Genomic DNA, 21,513 nt, shown 5'->3' with positions numbered 1-21,513 from the left:
TCCTTTTTTGGCACATAGATACTTTTAAAACAGGTCTCGTTCCAAACATCTGAGTTCCATCCAAGACATTTGGGAAATGTTTGATTATTGCCGTAAGATATCCAAATTTAAGCAAGTCCATAACTCGCCTGTAACATGCTCTCCTTAAACTTTGGATGCACAGCGGCTGGGACACCTTGCTAGACGTCCAGAAAGACGGTTTCGAAAATCAGTACTTGGACATCCTAGTGATTAGAATATCCAAGTGCCGATTTATACCACTTTTTGAACATCTAAATTTTTTTGAAAATGAGCCCAAAGTATATTGTTTAATATGTAATATCTCTAGGATTTGGAAATCTTAAACTCAGATGATTTGCTAATGAAGTTGTAGTCCTTAACAGGTGGCAGCAGTGGCGTACCTAGCATATGTGACACCCGCGGCCCATCATTTTTTGGCACCCCCCTCCCATCTGTATGAAAAACATGATTTTTAGTAACAAGCCACACGTCACAAATGAGTACCTAGGAAAAGGCAGCATCTTACATACTGCAGTGAGCAGTACATCAATACACCCATTGTAAAACTAAACAAGCCAGACTAGTACAGATCAATCCTACACCGTCAATCCTAACAGAAAACCATGTCTTTCGAACACACAGAACACAGAAAACACCTTCGCCTAGAATGGAATATGTCATCACAAACTAACCCTTCCCCCTTTTACAAAACTGTAGTGTGGATTTTAGCCACGGTGGTAACAGCTCTGACATTCATGGAATTCTGAGCATCAGAGCTGCTACCACCATGGCTGGCGCTGAAAAATGCTCCACAGTTTTGTAAAAGGGGGAATAAAATAGAAATACATAGACAAAGGTTAAATTGAACCAGCAAGAAGCTGGAATCTGCATACAATGCAACACCACAGAAACAGTGACACATGTCTCCTAAAGCAATAAATAAATAGAAAATTTTTGTTCTACCTTTGTCTTCTCTGATTTCTGCTTTCCTCATCTTCTTGTTACTCTCTTCCTTCCATCCACTGTCTTCCATCTCTCTGCCCCTATATGGCATCTTCTCTCTTTCTATGCCCCTTCCAGAAACTGAATGCCTCCCCCTTCCATCTCTTCTTTCACCCCCATTGGTCTGGCATTTCTCTCCTCTCCTTCCCTCTCCCACACCTCTCTTCTGCAATCCCTTTCTTCCCTCATTTTCCTTTTCAATTTATTTTTTGCATCTATCTAGATTACGTTCTTACTACCCTCTCATCAATTTCCTTTTTTTACTGTCTACCTACAGCTTGCCACCTCTTTCCCTCACCCCCTCCAGTATTTCCCTAACTCAATCCTTTTCCCCCATCATCTGCCCTCTTTTATCTCCCCACTTCCATCATCTGCCCCTTCTCCCTACTTCCATCTAGTACCTTCTCCTCTCTCTGTCCACTTCCATCGTCTGCTCCCCTCTTTCTCTCCTCCCATTTCCTTCCTGCATTTGCTCCCTTATCTATCCCATCTGCACTTCCATCCAGCATAGGCTCCCCCTCTACTTGCCACATTACCATCCAATATCTGCCCCTTCTCCCTCCCCCTTCTCTCCACTTCCATCATCTGCCCCTTCTCCCCACTTCCACCATCTGCCTCTTCTCTCTCCTCTTTCTCCCCACTTCCATCATCTGCCCCTTCTCTCAATCTCTCCATCCACCATAGGCCCATCTTTCTCCCTTCCTCACCTTTCCAATTTTGGCAACAAGATCGGCAATGTCTCTCCCCCCCCCCCCCCCCCCCCCCCGCGATGACACTTAAGATCAGCAACGGGCCTCCTTCTATCCCTGGCATCAACAGAACTTTAGATCGGCAACGCGGTGCTCAGTCAAAAGGTGCGCTATCGTTTTTAGTGCATGCACAAGATTAATGCTCGCTAGCTGAAAAACTACCGCCTGCTAAAGAGGAGGTGGTAGTGGCTAGCACGCGTTAAGGCCCTAATGCACCTTCGTAAAAGGAACCCATAGTATCAGCACCCGTTTCTATATATGCTCAGAAAATCAATCTTTGAGTGCGGTTTTGATGTAACTCACCTCTACTACATACTCAAAAATTTATTTTCTCAGTACATTTTGAAACATGCACTGCTTTTGTTATGTACAGTACTGGAAAATTGACTATTGCAGTCTCATATTAGAAAGAATCCACGCATTGAATGCATTTTACAGATTGATTACTGACTTGATTTAATTCATTTTTTGATATACGGTACCATTTAACATAAAAAGTACTGAAGTGGTTTACAATAATAAAACAATACACAATAACAAATTTACAATAAAAATAACCAATATACAGTACTATAAATTGACAACGTAATCCTCAAAAATATTCTTTATTTTAAATCTTTATTATTATTCCAAATTTGAAGGCCCTTAGTGCTTTTATTGCTACTTTGTTTTTATACTTTGGATTCCCTCTCTTCGGTTGACATCCTATATGGTATAATGGGTCATTCCATGTCAAAAGGTCTAAGGCTTCCTGCCTCACCATCATGGAATTTGATGAAGCTTTGAGTGCTGAATCTTACATGACCCAACCAAATTCTGGTTCAGTTTAAGATCCACCAGTGGAATACTTATGGAGGTAAAGTTCTTTGTTTGATATCATACCATGACCATGTACAGTACTCCTGCAAAATTTTCACAACTTTGAGTCTAAATATTTCCTTGGTTATATAAGGAAAATAAATGAAACTTGGCAATCCTATAAAGCTTTTTTATAATCTATTCAATGAAACTAATGCAGATTTTCATTTTTTGAAACTGGTATATGTAAAAGGCCGGACTCTGTAAATGGCGCTTATTGGAGCAGTAAAGTTTGCATTGCTGCAACAGAAGCCCATTGAGCTCTGATGCCCCATATTATTTTCTTTTTCTATTGAACCTGGGTTTGTCAGTCTTTTGTAAAGACAACACAAACACCTATATTCTTTTTTTTTAAAAAAACATGCTCACAAAATAGCTCCCGGTTGTGCATAAATTTTCTCAGATCAACTTACACCTGGTCTGAAGAATGTGTGTGTTCATGTACTCTATATATACACCTGCATTTAATAAAATATGCATAGATGCCATAACTTCATCCCAGTTTCCACAACCTACTTCTTTAATGTACCTATTGTTAATGCTTGTATCCCCACATGTAACTTTATAATATCTGTTCTTGATATTATACAATCCTTATATACCACTCATGTCTCATAGCTGTCATTTGAAATAATTAATAGCAATATGAATATTCCAAAATATAACAAATTTCTACCCTCATAACTACCCCCTCCTCATACTACAACAGAAACAGAATAAAAAGACCCTCTCTTTCCCAGCATGCCCTTCCTCATTTAGGAACAAACCATATTGTCGGGGGGGGGGGGGTATTTATATCTCATTTTTCAGTATATGCAAACAAAGAAAATACACAGGAAAATAAAGGAAAAATCTCGAATATATTGCAACAATCAAAAAGAAAATTTGAACATATAGTCCACATTCTAGGATTTACCATCCAAGACATAGTCACTGTTAACAAGGAATGTGGCAAAAAATATTAACACAAACATCACAATAATCATAATTAAGAATTAGATCTTTAAAGAACAAGTTTATTCATCAAAAAAGATTCAAATGGTAGGGGGTCAGCAAAAATGTCTTCAGTTTCTCTATAAAAGTATCCTACAAAAGGGCTTTTACATTTATATATCTGAGATGGGATATTCTTTAAACTAGCTATCTTCTTTTTGCAAATTGAAAGCAATAAAATAATGGTTTGATTATTATATTGTCTGTCACTTTTTCGACCTCTACCCCCCTCCCCCCCCACACACACACACATGCACACCATTCTCTTTCAGAATATTATTAGAATGCACTTGATGGTTCCCTTACATTTTCTGGTAATGTTAATTTTGCTGATGTAATTCTGACCTGAGGATGGTTGATAACTCCCAAATACTAGACGAGAAATGTATTAAGTTAACCTAATAAAACTGTATAATCTCATTTTTGTCAGCCTTTATTTTTATGCATAATTCCCCAAGGAATTGTCCTAATGGAACCAGGGCTTATTTAATATTGCAGTTATAAAGCAGAGCAGGCACCCTTTACACTTTTTTTTTTTCAGTTACTGCTTGTACACTTAACTCTCTGAAGGATTTGCTCAGCCTACAGAAACGCTACAATTTACAGATCCCCTCATCCCCTCTGGAATTTTGGAATCCTACTTCCTTGTTAATCAGCAGTACACAGGAAATCCTGTCTTCAGTTTCCACAACAGAATAACATTCCTATGTCTTCCATTCATTTATTTAAAAAAATCCACATATTAAATACAAAGTTGTGGTAAACTTACCTCAGAAAGGTTTCTGGGAATTGTCCTTGTTCAGATCGCAGTATCAGACTACGTGGTCCCACCACTGTGTGTTGTTTGACCTACTACTCAGACGTACTTGGGAAGTTAGTTATTTCAGTTCCACTTTTTTTTTTCTGTCCCAGTTTATCTGATAAAAGACAGATAGGGGAGGTCTCACTGAAGTATGCAAACAGTTTTCCCTGGTGCACATAATCACAGTATTGCCACTTTTATTGGGCGGCTTTACCATGTGATATAGGTTGGATTTTATCCAAAAGGCAGCCACAATAAAAGGAACATGGTTTTCTAATTAACTTAACACATGCTGCATTATTAAGGCAGAGGCGTCACTTGTGGGTTGGATATGGTAGTGAAGGAAACCTCCTAATGTTGTTAATACAATCTAGAAGCAATGTGTGAATTAACAACAATAGCCCCAGCTCTACCAAGAATGAGTCTCATCCTCTGATTACTATATACAAAGTTTACCTGGTAATGTGCAAATCACTGCAGACCAGTTGGTTGTTTTTATGTGTCTGTGGCATGACAGAAACAGCTGGCACAGCAGGTATGATCTTTGACTCGCCTCTCTTTCTCCTTGCATATCTAACAGACTGACATAACTTGTTGTTTCTTTCTCTAAAATAATGCTAAAATCTATTCTTTCCTTTTTGAGCAGTCTGGCAAGACCCTTATCCACGCTCTCATCTGGATTCCTGCAATGTGCTCCTCATGGGTCTTCCACTAAGCCATATCTCTCCCCTTCAATCTGTTCAAAACACTGCTGTGTACCTTGTATTCCACCAGGGTCATTATACCCACATTACTCCTCTCCTCAGGTTGCTTCATTGGCTCCCTGTCCATCTACACATACAATTCAAACTCATCTTACTGACATTCAAGTGTACTCGCTCTGCAGCTCCTCAGTATCTCTCCCCTTTTATTACTCCCTATGCTCTCCCAGGGAACTCTGTTTGTCAGATAAGTCCCTCCTGTTGGTACCCTTCTCCTCTACTGCCAACTCCTGTCTCCATCCCTTCTACCTTGCTGTACAACATGCCTGGAACAACCTGCTCGTTACGTCAGGCTCCATCACTGGCAGTATTCAAACCCAGACTGAAAGCCCACTTATTTGAAGCTATGTTGAAATTCTAACCCACCAACGTATCTGTCTGTCATGCCTTCTATAGTCTCCTACCACCCCTTCAGCCCCCTCTAATTCCCTACATGTGTACTAAAATCAGACTCTCCTTTTTGTCCTATGCTATTTTTCCTCATCAGTCCCCCCTCTAATTCCCTACACAAGCACCTTGCTCTGACTCCTCCTTTTGTCCTCTGTATCTGTCATAATTAGATTGTAAGCTCTTTTGAACAGGGACTGTCTCTTGCATGTCCAATGTATAGCACTGCATGTGCCTGGTAGCTCTACAGAAATAATAAATTATTGTTGTATGATACAAAGAAAAAAATCTTCAATTGTTTAGCCTCAGAGTTAAAGAAAAAAAAAAACCTACACACAATTAGCAATAGAAAATTAAAAATAAAACAAACAAACCAAATAGTTGATTAACCTAAGTGCAGAAAATGAAAACAGTTTGTAAACCCAAAACAAAAGGCTAGTCTTGGCTTCAGAGCAAAATTCATATAAATATTTCTGATGCCTTCACACTGATGGAAGATAAGACGTCATCCTTTCTGTGGAACATAAGACAGAGTCCGCTGGATAAGATAACCTTTGAAGGACACACTGAATTTCCACAGGAAATAAGGCAAATTCTGGAACGTCCTAAAGAAAGAGCTGTTCCATTGAGAATAATGCTGTGAGCTAGGTAACATGCCAATGTTTTGTCTTCCTGTTTGGGGAAAAATAAAATGTGTTGAGAAATTTTTGAACAAGATGTTTTTCTGCAGTCCTTATTGTCTCCCCTGGACAAGCAAAAAGATGTAAAATTTTTAATAAAAGTTTTCATTAGCAACAAGTCACCTTTACTTTCTTTCTAATATACTTCACCAGTCTTTTCACATCCATACTCTTACAAGGTGTCTGTATACAACACTGGATTCGAAGGAACGGCTTAGCCATCAGGCAGCCTAGGCCGTCACCCACCCAGGGTAGCAATTTCTGAGGAGGAGGCAAGGAAGAGCTATAGCTGTCGCATAACATTAGGTTCGGACAGCCACACAAACTCAAAAAATTATAGGTGCATATTTTTAAACATTTTTACAAGATTGTTGTAGTAACGGTGATCATAATTCTTAAGTTTTAGGGATCCTTTTACGAAGCCGCATTAGCGATTTAATGCGCATAATAGCACACGCTGATTTGCCGGCCACGCTAGACACTACCATCTCCTCTTCAGCAGGCGGTAGTTTTTCGCTAGCGTGGGGATTAGCGCATGCTAATAAGGTGCGTGCGATAAAAGCCGCTAACGCGGCTTCGTAAAAGGAGCCCTAAGTGAATTTATAGGAAACTATTTTGTAAAAGTGGTCTGAGTTTCTAAAAAGGACAACTAAGGGAAGAATTCATTTATTTATTTTTAAAATTTATATAACGTTTTATTCCAAAGCGGTTTACAAACAGTTACATACATAAAATATTATAAAATCAAGAACAAGGTTATAACAAAACAAACAGATTTAATCCTTACATAAAATCAATTTCTCAAAGAAATGCATCCAGCTGTTTTACCACTCTAGTGTGCGCTATTTCCCCCTTAATGTGTGTTAAAGATCAATAACACAAGTCTGATTACTGCAACACCCAGTATAAGTTAATTTGCTGTAGGTTACATAGTAATAAGAAGCAAAACATAAAAAGGCATGCAAAACGCCTCATCAGTATGGAGATTCTACACTGTGGCTTGTTAGTAGGAGGGTGGAAATGCTGAATGAGGAGATACAGGCACAGGCATGTGGGAACTCGCAGGGAGAGGAGGAGATAGTGGATGCTACGGATGGGCAGACTAAATGGTCCCTTTGGCCTTTATCTGTTTCGATGTTTCTAAGTAAAATAATAACTTTATTCTTCTATACCGCCATAGTCAGATGACTTCTAGGCGGTTCACATCGAAGAGGGCTGGACAATCAGCGAATTACAGAATACAAGAAGTGAGGGTACAACTTATTACACAAGAAATGGATAAGAGGAAAATATGGATCTCAAGTATGCAACCCAGGGAATGAAGTTGGGCAATCAGCGAATTACAGAATGCAAAAAGTAAGGAACATGTTACTCAAGAAATAGACAGAAGGAAAATATAAATTTACAAGTTTAGTGAGGCTTCAATTTAGGAGATGAATCAGCCAAACAGTACAGTTTTAATTACTCTCCAAAAGGCGCTGTAGGTCAGCCTGGCTCCATTGAATGTAATTACCCAGCCAGGATTGCTGTTTGCATGCTTGAAACAAGAAAGACCTGTCCAGAAAGGATTTGTATTTGCAGCCAGTGATCCTTGGGTATGTAAATATGTTATTGTTTCTGGTTGACCGTGCGGGGTTGTGTAGAACGAAGTGTGGTAGAAGATAGGAAGGCGCTAGACCCCAGACCTAATTGAAACAAATACAGGTGAACTTGAACATTATTCGCACCTCCATTGGCAATCAGTGTAACCTTCTGTAGTAGGGGCTAATGTGGTTGTTTTTCTTCAATCCGAAGATCAAGCGAACTGCTGTGTTTTGTACTATTCTTAATTTTCGTACTTGTAGGAAGTGTATGGAGCAATTGTATTAGGACCAACTGCTGAAAATGACCAGAAAGCCTCGAACAAACAATTTAACTGGTCAGCAACAATTTCCTCCTCCTCCTCCTCTTACTTATCATTTCTAGAGAGCTGCTAGACATATTCAGCGCTATATACTAAACCAGGAAGAGACGGTCCCTGCTCAATAGAGCTTACAATCTAATCAGAACATACATATAGGACAAATAATGGATTAAGGAATGACTTATGGTGGAAATGATTAAAACAGAAATGGGTGGGTTTCCAGACAGTTAAATTGTTTTGAGTATTAGCCAGCAGTTTTATTGGATCTTACATTTAAGGTGAGATTTTAATATCAATGTAACTCCAGAATTTGAGTCTGGTTGAATCCTTGCACCAAAATGATACCGCTCCTCATGAAGTTTCTAATCCTTACCCCCCTCTTCTACAAAGCCACGCTAGCAGCTGCCGCAGGGCAACAGCCCCAAAGCCTTTAAATCTCTATGGGTTTCGGGGCTGTACCGCGTTGCTTTGTAGAAGATGGGGTTAGTGTACATATGAATACGTCACTAGCTTTAGTCCAGAGTCTTTCAGAATCCTATGCTGAAATTTTAACCTTATTTAAGGTATATCAAACACAATCTTTCTTAAGATTATTTTAAGTCTATCTACTAAAATTGTATTATCTTTATACTATAATTTATTTTCATTCAGTTTAGTTCCTGATTATACTGCTTATGAAGAAATAAGATTTGTGCTGTACTAAAAATAGTCATTCATTCTCCAATAACTAACCGATATACTTCACAAATATACTGTTAAGTCTGGACATAATTAGTCATCTAGACCAGTGGTCTCAAACTCAAACCCTTTGCAGGGCCACATTTCGGATTTGTAGGTACTTGGAGGGCCTCAGAAAAAATAGTTAATGTCTTATTAAAGAAATGACAATTTTGCATGAGGTAAAACTCTTTATAGTTTATAAATCTTTCCTTTTGGCTAAGTCTTAATAATAATATTGTAATTTATAGCTAAAGAGATATATGATCAAGAAACTGTTTTATATTACTTTTGTGATTATAATAAACATACTGAGGGCCTCAAAATAGTACCTGGCGGGCCGCATGTGGCCCCCGGGCCGCGAGTTTGAGACCACTGATCTAGACCACAATCAAATCTTAGGAAATATGAATAACACTAATTGTGTTTACATAACTGATTATTTTATGCTGCATAGATGTAAAAGTTCAAAGCAGTTTCACCCAGCTGTGGTTATATAGAAAGAATGTGAGAACAGATAAAGAATGAATCCAGGTTGTTGGGTCTTATTTTTTTAATTTCCATCAGTCTTTCCACTTTTCCTTTCTCTCCTTCTCTCTCTCATGAAGTGAGAGTTTTCAATACTGTATCTCTGGAACAGCTTTATTCTATTATTTTTAAACCTTCCAGCACAGGCCTCAAGCATCCTGCCTCCTGTTTCAAAGTCCTAGACATAACACAGGATAATCTTGCATTTTCTCAGGGGTTAAACTGCAGACTTCCTTTCTTGTCTGATTCCGGAAGCCAGAGTAGCCAGCCTAGGCCACTTCATGCTGCTGACACTCAGACGTATAGAACAACTGTTATTTAAAATTGCTTATTCTATTTGCCAGGTCCTCACAGAAAGATACACATCAACTGAAACGTATTATCATTTATAACAGTATTAATGGAAACAGCAAATGAGTGCCTATTTGTTTCAAATGTCAAAAGATCAAAATTTCCAATGGTCAGAGTCTAATCAGCACTCTAAGAAAAATATCTATTAAATAAAGCCAATTTACTCTACAGTACAAGAGACATACTAAATTGATTTGGTTATACTTTTTGAACTAATTGAAATAAAAGCCCTGTAATGTTGATTGAGAGAAGCACTGATGCAAAACTGGGAAAGGTTGCATGTAACATGACACCTGTGCCAACAACCTCAATCTTGGGAAACTCCTATATATATAGTGTGCTCCATTTTGAAAGGTTTAAGCCCAGAATAATAATAATAATAACTTTATTATTATATACCGCCAACAATCTTGCGACTTCTAGGTGGTTTACAGCAAAGAATATTGCAATGTACATCTGATAGTAACAGCATTAATGATAATAACAACAGTTATGTACTGTAGGGTCGTGAAGTACCTTTCGGTTTGCACAGGGTTGGAAGTTAGTGATTGGGGTTAACAGTTTACAAGAACAGATTTGGGGAGTGATTACGAAGGGGGTTATTGTCCTTGTTCGTTGCCTAGGTATTTTGTGAACAGGTATGTTTTCAGGTGTTTCCTGAATTCTCCATAGTTGTTTGTGTGTGTAATTAGTTTATCTAAGTCTTTGCCCCATAAGGCTGCTTGATAGGATAGAAGTTGTTGATGGTATCTCTTATATTTGCATCCTCTGGCTGGTGGGGAGACGAATTTCAGGTTTAATCTTCTCTCATGTCTTCTCAGAATAGTGTGTCTAGAATTTGAGGTCCAAATAGTGAAGTGAATTTTCAAGAATCGTAGACTCAATTTTAGTACTGCAAAGCTCCCTATCTCAAAATATACCAGCTCAATATAGAAAGTAAGTTGTGTGTTTTTCATTGGGTGGTGAATACATTACTTGCTTATTAGGATAAGTCTTAAAATGTGATCAGATAAAATTAGGTTATTTAAATTGCTAAATGACCAGATTTTACAAGGGTCTGGATTAGAGGAAGAATGGAGATAGCACCAGAAATTATTTGTCTAGTAGCGATATTTAGTCACACGAAGAGTAATTCTCTTAATTGGGCACTAACATGTATGCGCCTATTGCACATGTAAATGTTCAGAATACTAGCATATATGCACATATGTGTTTGCACCTAAACCATTGTTCTGCAGATACTTACTTAACTTACATGCATATATTTGCAAGGGCAAACAATATACACTCCAAAAAGAAACTGCCACAATCTAAATCAGATACTACAAAGAGGCAGAGTAGTCATAGGTTCAAGGAAGGGGTCGCTCAGAGGAAATGTTATACCCTACAACATTAAAATACTTTGTATGTATATAGGGTGCCCTCAGCGTGAACAAGCAGCAACGGGAGACAAGCTCCAACGCTTCACAAAACAGGCAGAGGTCATGAACCCCCACCCGCACACCATCACTGGGCACCCAAAGTGTGCAATGATTAAATAAAGTGAAAACACTCACAACTCAATTTAAACAATCAACTAGGGTGAGAAACAAATGCAAACCTCTAAGCGGCCCCTAGCCGAACCAATCCAGCCAGCTCCCCAGCAAAAAATTAAAGAACCAAAAATGAAAAACCAAACTTAACTGAATGTGATAAACATATCTGAAGCACAAAAGTAAGAGGCAACAGAACAACATGTTCAACCAGCCTGGTTTCGGAGACAAGCCCTTCTTCAGGAACCCATACTGGAAGCTGTAAAGATACGAGTCAGCTGGAAAGAGGCGGGGCCGCTTAGAGGTTTGCATTTGTTTCTCACCCTAGTTGATTGTTTAAATTGAGTTGTGAGTGTTTTCACTTTATTTAATCATTGCACACTTTGGGTGCCCAGTGATGGTGTGCGGGTGGGGGTTCATGACCTCTGCCTGTTTTGTGAAGCGTTGGAGCTTGTCTCCCGTTGCTGCTCGTTCACGCTGAGGGCACCCTATATACATACAAAGTATTTTAATGTTGTAGGGTATAACATTTCCTCTGAGCGACCCCTTCCTTGAACCTATGACTACTCTGCCTCTTTGTTGTATCTGATTATATTTGCAAGGGGGCATACATAAGGAAGGAGCATGGGTTGAGGGTGCTCTTATTTACATGTGTAACTTACAGACATTGGGCCTGATTCTATAAGGAGCACCTAGGTTAGGCACCGTTAGGCGTATACATTGAGGACGCCTAGCGATGCCTAACTTAGTTCTGCAATGCTCTAAATTGTTTTAATTAATGGTGTGGTAATTGTCCACATCATTTAAAAAATGATTTAAAATACATTAAAAACGTAATTTAAATTTTGTGTGGAATACTGAGCAATGCCTAGCAACCGAGGTGCCTTCTAATACCTAATGACACCCAGTGGCTTAGTGAGAATGGGAGGCGCCAGTGGCGTACCTAGGGTATGTGGCACCCAGGGCCCATCATTTTTTGACAACCCCCCCCCTATGTAAAAAAATATTTTTTGTAATGACCATGAAACAGAATAAATGGTCAGAATAGAAACAGGCAGTGAAAATTTTCTTATATTCCAAACATAACATGACATAAATTATGTCTGAATTGTCATGACATCAGAAGTACATATGGAGTAGTTGCAGGTGATGCTTGGGACAGTTCTGATTGTGTTAGTTCGGTTTTATGTGTTTTTTGAATAGAAGGGTTTTTATTTCTTTTTGAAGGTTTTGCAGTCTGTGGTCGATGTCAATTGGTTGTAGAGTTGGGGGTCGAGTGTTGCAGCTCGAATGGCTAGGAGGTTGTCGAACAGTTTTTTTCTTTTGACGTTTTTGGTTGGAGGGTGTGTGAATAGTGCGTGAGTTCTCCTATGTCTGTTTGAAGTGGATTGAATTATTTAGCTGAAGAAATTAGTTACCCCCTCATCCCACACACATTAATTCTTTTCCATTTTTGTTCCCATTATAAAAAACACTGATAAGTTCCCAGAAAAAAAATACATTAAAATAAGAAGTGAAAACAAAGGCCCCTACAGATGAGAACATAACATAAGAATAGCCTAACTGGGTCAGTCCAATGGTTCATCATGCCCAGTAGCCCATTCTCATGGTAGCCAATCCAGGACACTAATACCTGGTCAAAACCCAAAGAGTAGCAACATTCCATGCTACCGATCCAGGGCAAGCAGACACTTCCCCATGTCTTAATAACAGATTATGGACTTTTCCTCCAGGAATTTGTCCAAATCTTTCTTAAAACCAGCTACACTATCTGCTTTTACTTCTGGCCACTTCATTTTTAAGTTTAGATCTTTCCTTTCAAACAGAGACCTTGCTAGATGTCAAATACAGCCCAAGGTAACTTCACATGGACTTAGCTGTGCAGGAAATGTGAATCTCCTCATACACCCACCATATTGTGCAAAAATGTGCAAAGGTCTGTTTTTTTCTTTCGATCACTACATAGCCTAATGCCACACAAGCAGCGCTGTTACAAACATATTCTGTAGGTCAATGTTAAGGATAACAAAGTTTCCTTCCTTGGACCAGAAGGAGATACTGATAAACCACTGGAAGAGATCCCAAAACAACACCCAAAGACCCACTCAGTGTGTGAACCAGTTGAGTGGAGTGGACTAACTGGGGGGTGGAAATGGGCCCAGAGTTTGCTCAGCAGAATTTCCCAGACCACCTCTTCCTCTCAACACATTGACACGCTGCCACCATCACCACTAGGAACACCTCACTGGGTAGGCCAGCTATGCTATAAACTTTATAAAACACATTATTATATTTTCTTATAAAGCACATATTTTAACTGAACTCTCTGACATCCTCAGCCTTTCCATTCACAAAAATAGAAGGAAGAAAAGTTCCCATTCCCTGCTGTCTCATGTCCCCGGCCTATACAATATTTTTTTTCTGCAGACCCTTCAAAAGTCTGACCAAATCCTCGTTTCACTTGCATTATAAAGTACTGAGAATGGCATCTCTCCCCAATCCCAGGTCCTAAAGTCTAAGACAGTAGCGCAAACTAATGCTGCCAGATTCAGGAAAAAATTTTTTGATTCGATTCAGCCTATTGCAGGGATGTCCAATGTCGGTCCTCGAGGGCCGCAATCCAGTCGGGTTTTCAGGATTTCCCCAATGAATATGCACTGAAAGCAGTGCATGCACACAAATCTCATGCATATTCATTGGGGAAATCCTGAAAACCTGACTGGATTGCGGCCCTCGAGGACCGACATTGGACACGTCTGGTCTATTGAATTGGTTTTTCAATTCGATTTTCCTGCTCAGTTGGGTGATTTTTTTCAAAACTCCTGGTGGGTTTTATAGCTTTTTCACCCCCTTTGGCTTCTCCTAACCACACTGGCGCTGTGGTGTAAATAAAATAAAGAAACAAAAAGGACTTTTCCTCTCTCTGTTAAATCCTAGCTCATGTTTGCAGTCCAACACCAGCTCTGGCAGGATACACATTTCAAATCTGACATATTATAATCACAAAACAGAAAATACAATTAATTTTTCTACCTTTTGTTGTCTGGTTATATTTCAAATCTTGTTGGTCCAAGGCTCTGGTTTTCTTCTGATAACTTGCTTGCCAGGGTCTCCTTCTTTCTGCATGCTAACCATCCATCTGCCAACTCTGTCCTCCCTTTCCATTTCCCTTCCCTTCAAAGGAAGTCTGGTATCTTTCCTTTTTTTCATCTCCCTCCACAGATCCACCTTTTCTTAAATACCCTTTCATCCGGCATCTCTCCCTCCTTCCCCACCACCCCAGAGTCCACCATCTCTCCCTTTCTTTTCCTAATTACCCTCCTATCCAGTATCTCTATCCCTCCTCCACACCATCCCTTGTGTCCAATTTCTCTCCCTTTCTGTTCCTTCCCTCCCTAAATCCCATGGTCCATCATCTCTCTCCCTCTCCTCTATTTTCAGACCCATTATTTCTTCCCCCCCCCCAAAGTTTGGCATATGCATGTCTCTTTGAACACCCCCTTCCCTCCGTGTACTTCTAAATCATGGTCCCCCCAAAGGCCTGTCCCCCCTTAAAGGTCTGCCTGTCCCCCCTTGAAGGCCTGTCCCATCCCCTTGTAGGCCTGTCCCCCCCTTGAAGGCCTGCCTGTCCCCCCCTTGAAGGTCTGCACACCCCAAGGCCTGAACCCCACTTGAAGGCCTGTCCCACCCCCTTGTAGTTTCTCCCCCCCTTGTAGGCCTGTCCCCCCTTGAAGGCCTGCCTGCCTGCCTTTCCCCCCCTTGAAGGCCTGTCCCCCTTTGAAGGCCTGCACCCCCTTGAAGGCCTTCACCCCCCCGAAGGCCTGCACTCCCTTGAAGGTCTGCACCCCCCCGAATGCCTGTCCCCCACTTGAAGGCCTGTCCCACCCCCTTGTAGGCCTGTCCCCCCCTTGTAGGCCTGTTCCCCCTTGAAGGCCTGCCTGCCTGCGTTTCCCCCCCTGAAGGCCTGTCTCCCCCTTGAAGGCCTGCACCCCCCCTTGAAGGCCTGCACCCCCCCTTGAAGGCCTGCCCCCCCTTGAAGGTCTGCATCCCCCCAAAGGCCTACACCCCCCCGAAGGCCTACACCCCCCGAAGGCCTGCACCCCCCCCTGAAGGCCTGTCCCCCCCTTGAAGGCCTGCACCCCCTTGAAGGTCTGCACCCCCCCAAAGGCCTACACCCCCCCGAAGGCCTGCACCCCCCCTGAAGGCCTGCCTGCCCCCCCTTGAAGGCCTGCACCCCTTGAAGGTCTGCACTCCCCCGAAGGCCTGTCCCCCTTTGAAGGCCTGCCTGCCTGCCTGTCACCCCCTCCCCCTTGAAAGCCTGCCTGCCTGCCCGCCCGCCCCACCCTGAAGGCCTGATGCCCCGACCCACCCCGAAGGACCGCTCGCCCCCCTGGCCTCCCCGCACCACCTATGAAGCAGCCGCAGCAGGATCGCGAAGTCAGCGTCAGCGATCCCTGCGCTGCTTCCTGCGCCACGGTCCCGCCCCTCCTCTGACGTCAGAGGAGGGGCGGGATCGTGGCGCAGGAAGCAGCGCCTAAGCAGCGCAGGGATCGCTGACGCTGACTTCACGATCCTGCTGCGGGCTGCTTCACAGGTGGTGCAGGAAGGTCAGTGGGGCGAGCGGTCCTTCGGGGGTGGGGGGGGGACTGAACGGCAAGGCCGGGAGCACCCCCTTAGGGCTGGCACCCGGGGCGCACCGCCCCCCGCCCCTCCCTTGGTACGCCACTGGGAGGCACCCAGGGCAGTGGCATCCTCCTCGCCCTCTTCTCCGCTCCCCCACTATGCGCGCTCCCTCCCCGTATCTGTTTAACTTCTCTGGCACGAACAGCATCTGTAACTTGTGATGTCAGAGGGAGTCACCAAAGCCAGTGCGAGAAGCAGGTTAGAGCTGCTGCTTGTACCTTGAAGAGCTAGAGGTACAGTGGGTGGGAGGGGGAATTGAAAGTGCACTTTGTCACCAGCAGCCTCAGGGCAATGGGTCCTAGGGCACCGGTAGCAAGAGAAAACTCTTGTGCGTCGCTACGGGCAGTACAAGGAAAGAAAAAGGGTTAACAGAAGAGAACATCGCCATACCAGGTAGGTATTGTATCAAGTAGAGAATGACACGGTGAAAAAATTGGTCCCCGTCACCGCCCCGTCCCCGTCTCACCATCCTCTGCACCGCCCAGTCACCGCCATTCCCTTCACCGCCCCGTCACCGCCACTGCCATCCCATTCACCGCCCCGTCACCGCCACTGCAACCCCATTCACCGCCCCGTCACCATCACCGCTGCATACATAAAAGCCTCAAACGGGTACGATTTTATATACTTTTCTTTATTTACGTATAAAGGAAACATTCTGTAAAACTTTAAAACTTTAAAACTTAGTTAAATATTAGTTAATAACTATACAAAAACACGAATATAGGTGAAGCAAAATTCATCGTGCCAATTTCTCCACTTCCACGATTCTTTCCCTACACTCACCCCCAAGCCAGCAGCCGATTTCACCCTGCTCCTTCCTCGATGTCCTGCCAGCAGCATTCACAATTCACTTCTGTTGCCCGCTTCAGGCCTTCCTCTCTGTCGGGTCCTGTCTTAATGAAAACAGGAAGTAGGCAGGACCCGGCAGAGAACAAGGCCGAAAAAGAAAACCGGCAAACTAAGGAAAGCTGGAGAGCAGTAGCGTACCAAGGGGGGGGGGCGGGAGGGGCGAAAAAGGTAATGGCGCCAGGCCTTGGAGCACCGAGGCAGACCGAACCCCCGAACCTCCTCCCAGCCGAACCCCCGCCGAACCTTTCCGACTTTCCCAGCGAAAGCAGCAAACCTCCCAACAGTAGCGTCATCAGTGACGCGTCAGAGGGAGGAGAAAGCCGCGAAGGAGGTTTAATTACAGGTGTGGCAGTAGCGATTGGTCCTCTTCTTAGGGGGCGGAGTCAATGCGGCAACGTGCAAGTCGGGTTGAGGAGACAGACCACGCGAAGACAAACATGGCCGCCTGGAAAAAAATGACACCCGGTCACGACCAAAGACTCACGGTGAAGACACGGTAAATAGCGGTTCTTTGAAGGGGGTACATTGGCCTGCGGGGACAAATCTTTTCACCTGCGCCTGCGGGCGGTGAAAACTTTTTTCCCCGTGTCTGCGGCGATTTGAGTATAGAGTCTCTGAAGCCCGCAGCCAAACCGCAGGCTCCCCGCGGCTCACTGCGGGGATCTCTCCCCGTGTCATTCTCTAGTATCAAGTAATTACTGGGTTTATTTTTCAAAACAAAACCAGCTTGCTTGTTTCAAATTCAATCAGTTTCATATCAAAAAGAAAACAATCTTGTCAGGATGTTTCAGATATCAAATATAGTCCCAAAACAAACAAAATGCACTGCTAAACAGTCTCTGGGTTAATGTCAGTCAATAAAGTTCAAAAACATATAATTCAAGCTTTCCCAAAGCTGCTGCTGGCTCTCCAGCCGAATAATAGTCCAAACTTTCAAAGCTTCCAAAAAAACCCGTCTTTTGGGCTGATATCCTCAGCCTGTGCTAGTGCTAAGGCACTAAGCCCCAGCAGCTGACATGCTGGCCAGGGAGTGTGCTCTGCGTGGTCGCAATTCGCCAATCAGGCCCTCAATCCCACCACAGAAAATGTGGAGCATTCCCTCACTGCCTGGGACTTGTAACAGCCCTTCCCCCACTCAGAGGGAAGAAAACAAAAAACAAAATTCAAAACAGTTCTTTTCCAGTTCTTAGAGGTGCCTCCAAGCACCACACCTTCTTCAGGGTTACCAACAAAAACATTTAGTCAGCTTAGTTAAGCAGTGTTCAAGTTAAGCATTAAGGCAATCTAAATTACTTGCCTCCAGGCCAGCAAACCTCAATTGGCAGGTCTCCATTCCATAGCTCAGCATATGGCTCCAGCTCCATGTCCTGGAAATCTTGAGGCAAGAAGTTGGGTGACTTCAAACCAGTCTCAGTCAGCTCCATACTTCCCAGCTGTTCTCTGCCATTCAGAGCTCTCAACCCTGAGTCTCTCTGCCTTTCCTGTTGCTGCTGCTGCTTCTCCTTCTGCCTCTCTAACTGTTCAGTTCTCTGGTGTAATAGCCTGCAGCCATGCCCTAAACCCTCAGGTGAAAAGGTTTTCTGGCTGTTTCTACTTCCAGCCTGCAGATGACTGCTGGAAGCTAAACTAGAGCTGTGTGGGGTTTGGGAAACCTGCAAATCTGCTCTCCCGCTCCCTCTAGGGGCCAAAGAAGGAAGTCATCAAAATGTTCAGTAGTGAAATAGAACAATAATGCTGGATGTGTCGTACATCACTACGTTCTGGTTTAAATTTTTTGAAAAGTGAGGTTTTCCTCATGGTATACACTAACAATATAGGAAGATGGCCCAAATGCAGACTACTACAGAACTATTTAGTTTTACGGAGGAAAAACAATCGGCGTTAATAAAAAGACCAACTCTATATGAGGGCAACTCCTCTATCACAAATTCTCCTTCATGGTATGAAGTAGAAATTCAGGAGAAAAAGCTAATTCGCGTTGAATTTCACGTGAATACTTTAGCTTAGTATGTATCAACAGTGATGATACCATGAGGGTTGCGAATACAAAAAAGGACCCATAATGCTTAATGTAACATCCCTGACCAATCTCCCCAACCTTAACATTCAGACCAAAAACCCACCAACAACCCCCCTCCAAAATATCTCTTTTCCTAACTTGACAGGATATTCTTCCTGTCTCTTCTCAATTTTTTCTTTTTCCCTGGTTCCTATTGCTGGCTGCATGTGCCATCTTCTGCTACACAGCTGTGCCCACAAACCATCAGCCACAATCGCTGGGTGTACCTCCTCAGTGTGCATGTGCCCTGCACAAATTCAGCCCAGCTCTGATCCTGTGCTTCCTGATCTTCAGGAGGCTCTCTGAAGCTTCCCCACATTGCTCAGCACTGGCCGGTGACTTCTCTCGCTGCTGGGCCCACAAAAATCCTTTCTCCTGCAATCCCCGTCAAGGACTGTCTCTCCGGCTCCTTTGTGCATGTCTGGCCTAATGATGTCACCACTGCACATATGTGATGATGTCATTGGACACGAACAGAGGCCCGGACACCATCAGAGCCTTCCTCTACCCCAGGCCTGCATTACCACAACCACTGTGCTTCTCCTTTGCCCAGCACCTCTCCTGTCTCCCGGACTCCACCGCCACCACAATGGCCTGCTATAGTTGGAATGGGGGATTACATCAAAATCTGCATTAGCTGCAGTGCCTAACTGTTTCCCCATTGACTTAACCCATTCCCCAGATCTAGAATTTGAATGACTAAAATTTAGCCCCTTAGTGAAACTTTGGAATCTAAATTTAGCCTCTCAACTCAAGTCAGTTGTGATCTTAGCTCTTAGTCACATCTTGTGAGGAAGTGATGTTGGAAAGATAGGCTAGGTAGGTCGTCATTACACTCTGTTTAATTTATTTTTATTTTATCGATGTCTGTTTCTTTTATTTTAAAGCCTCACATGGTGTTCAGCCCAGCAGAGCTGTAAAGAATTCCTTGAAAAAAAAACTGTTTGCAGCTTAACAGAGAGAGAGAGAGAGAGAGAGCGAGAGAGAAAGATGAGCGATGAGAGACACCCATGCAACACAAAAAGTCTTCCTAGTATGTGTATTTTCTTTTAATTCCCATGCCAAGGAGAAAAAAAAATGACTCATTTGCCTGTTTATTTTTCTTTCTTTTAATGTTGAATCTAAGTTGCCTTCATCTTTTTAACTGCAGTTTAAAAGCTGATTAAGTTGCCTTGAAACTGTAAGAAAAACAAAATTCCCTTTCCAAGTGCCGTGGTTAAGCCTTCCATTACACATCAACCCCAGTCACCAGCACCATTTGCAAAGATTGCTACAAAGATCAGGAATGAGCACAGCAGTAAAATAAAAAAAACCAGTGACAATAGATTATATGTTCCATGTGACACTTGTTGCTAAGGGAACGGTGACAGAAGGATACAATTCTTATAGGTCATAACCTCAAAACACAAAAGACGCCATTTACCAGAACCATTTCTTCAGGAGGCTGATGCTGACCTGCATGAGATGTATATGTCACCTTGAGTTCTAGTTAGTATGGCAGGCAATGTATGAGAATAAATACATTCTTAAATACTTATTTGTAAGCTGCACGAGGAAATGCCAGCATTTCCACTTGTAAACTACATCCACATCTAAATTGTGCTTTTCAAAAGGCCACATTATACATGTGGATATGTTATATTGCTTCTATACCGCTACTAATGCGGGTGGGGGAGAGTCAATTCAGATCATATTGCATGAGGTGTTATCACACCTAATTGATTTTTAACTGTCAATCTGTTATAAGTTGGTACTGTAAAGTACTGATGCAGTTTGTAACATCCTGAAAGATGCACTTTGCACTTTTATGTTTTTATATACACAACTGAACACTTATGTCAACAGTGGAAAATCAAGAATAATAAATCCAAACCAATGCAACCCAACATGATATGTATTCACAAGATCTGATTCCAACAGTTGACCAGCTCCTCATTAAATTCCACTTCAGTAAGGCTGCCATTCGCCATCTCTTCCAGAAACTAGAGCCTCTCCTCCGCTCCACCACTTTGGGGGTGGGTGGGTGGGGGGTGATACAACATTTGTTGGTACACATAAAGATCACCACAGCCATAGCGCTTTTTGCTATTAGAAGCTTCCAGTTAGTGGCATAGTGAGGGTGAGAGGTGCCTGGGGTGGTGGTGCCCCTCACCTGTCCTCTTCTCCACCCCCTCCACCCCCTCCATTCCTTCCCCACCCCCCCTCCTGCTACGCACGCATCCCTTCCCCCATACCTCTTTAACATTCCCGGCTTGAGCAGGAACCCCAACCTGTACTTGTGCCAGCATAGGCTCTTCCTCTGACATCACTTCCTAGGCGTGGGTCCAGGAAGTGACGTAAGAGTAAGAGCCACTGTTGGATTTGCTTCCAGAACCTCCCTACTGCATTTCCCTATGCCATTGGTACCCACACGTACTAAGCCATCTACATGCCTAATGATCGAATCTCCCACTATAACGGCTGTCCTAACCCTTCACTCTTGGGTAGAAGCCCCTGGAGACACATCCTCAGTGCAAGAGAACATTGCATCCCCTGGTGGGAAGGTCCTGGCTATAGGATTGCCTCCTACTTCGCCAGGATGATGCTCTCCTTGATGAAGATCTCCCTCCTCTGAGGCAGCCAGACTGGAGGTGGGGCTTTTCTACAATGCCCCTGT

The 21,513-nt window shown here is 42.9% G+C and overlaps 1 protein-coding gene across 1 annotated transcript in view; it reads right to left on the bottom strand.

The window, feature by feature from the left end:
* The window catches only part of ARHGAP28 (Rho GTPase activating protein 28), a 355,870-nt gene extending 351,370 nt beyond the window's left edge, over positions 1-4,500 (bottom strand). The window contains exon 1 of the mRNA XM_033934011.1: positions 4,372-4,500. The gene's annotated coding sequence lies outside the window, so the exon portion shown is untranslated. The remainder of the gene's footprint in view (positions 1-4,371) is intronic.
* Between the last annotated feature and the right edge of the window lie 17,013 nt (positions 4,501-21,513).

The sequence above is a fragment of the Geotrypetes seraphini genome, chromosome 2 (genome assembly GCF_902459505.1).
Source record: "Geotrypetes seraphini chromosome 2, aGeoSer1.1, whole genome shotgun sequence".
Lineage (NCBI taxonomy): Eukaryota > Metazoa > Chordata > Amphibia > Gymnophiona > Dermophiidae > Geotrypetes > Geotrypetes seraphini.
This window is presented reverse-complemented; position numbering and strand designations above follow the sequence as displayed.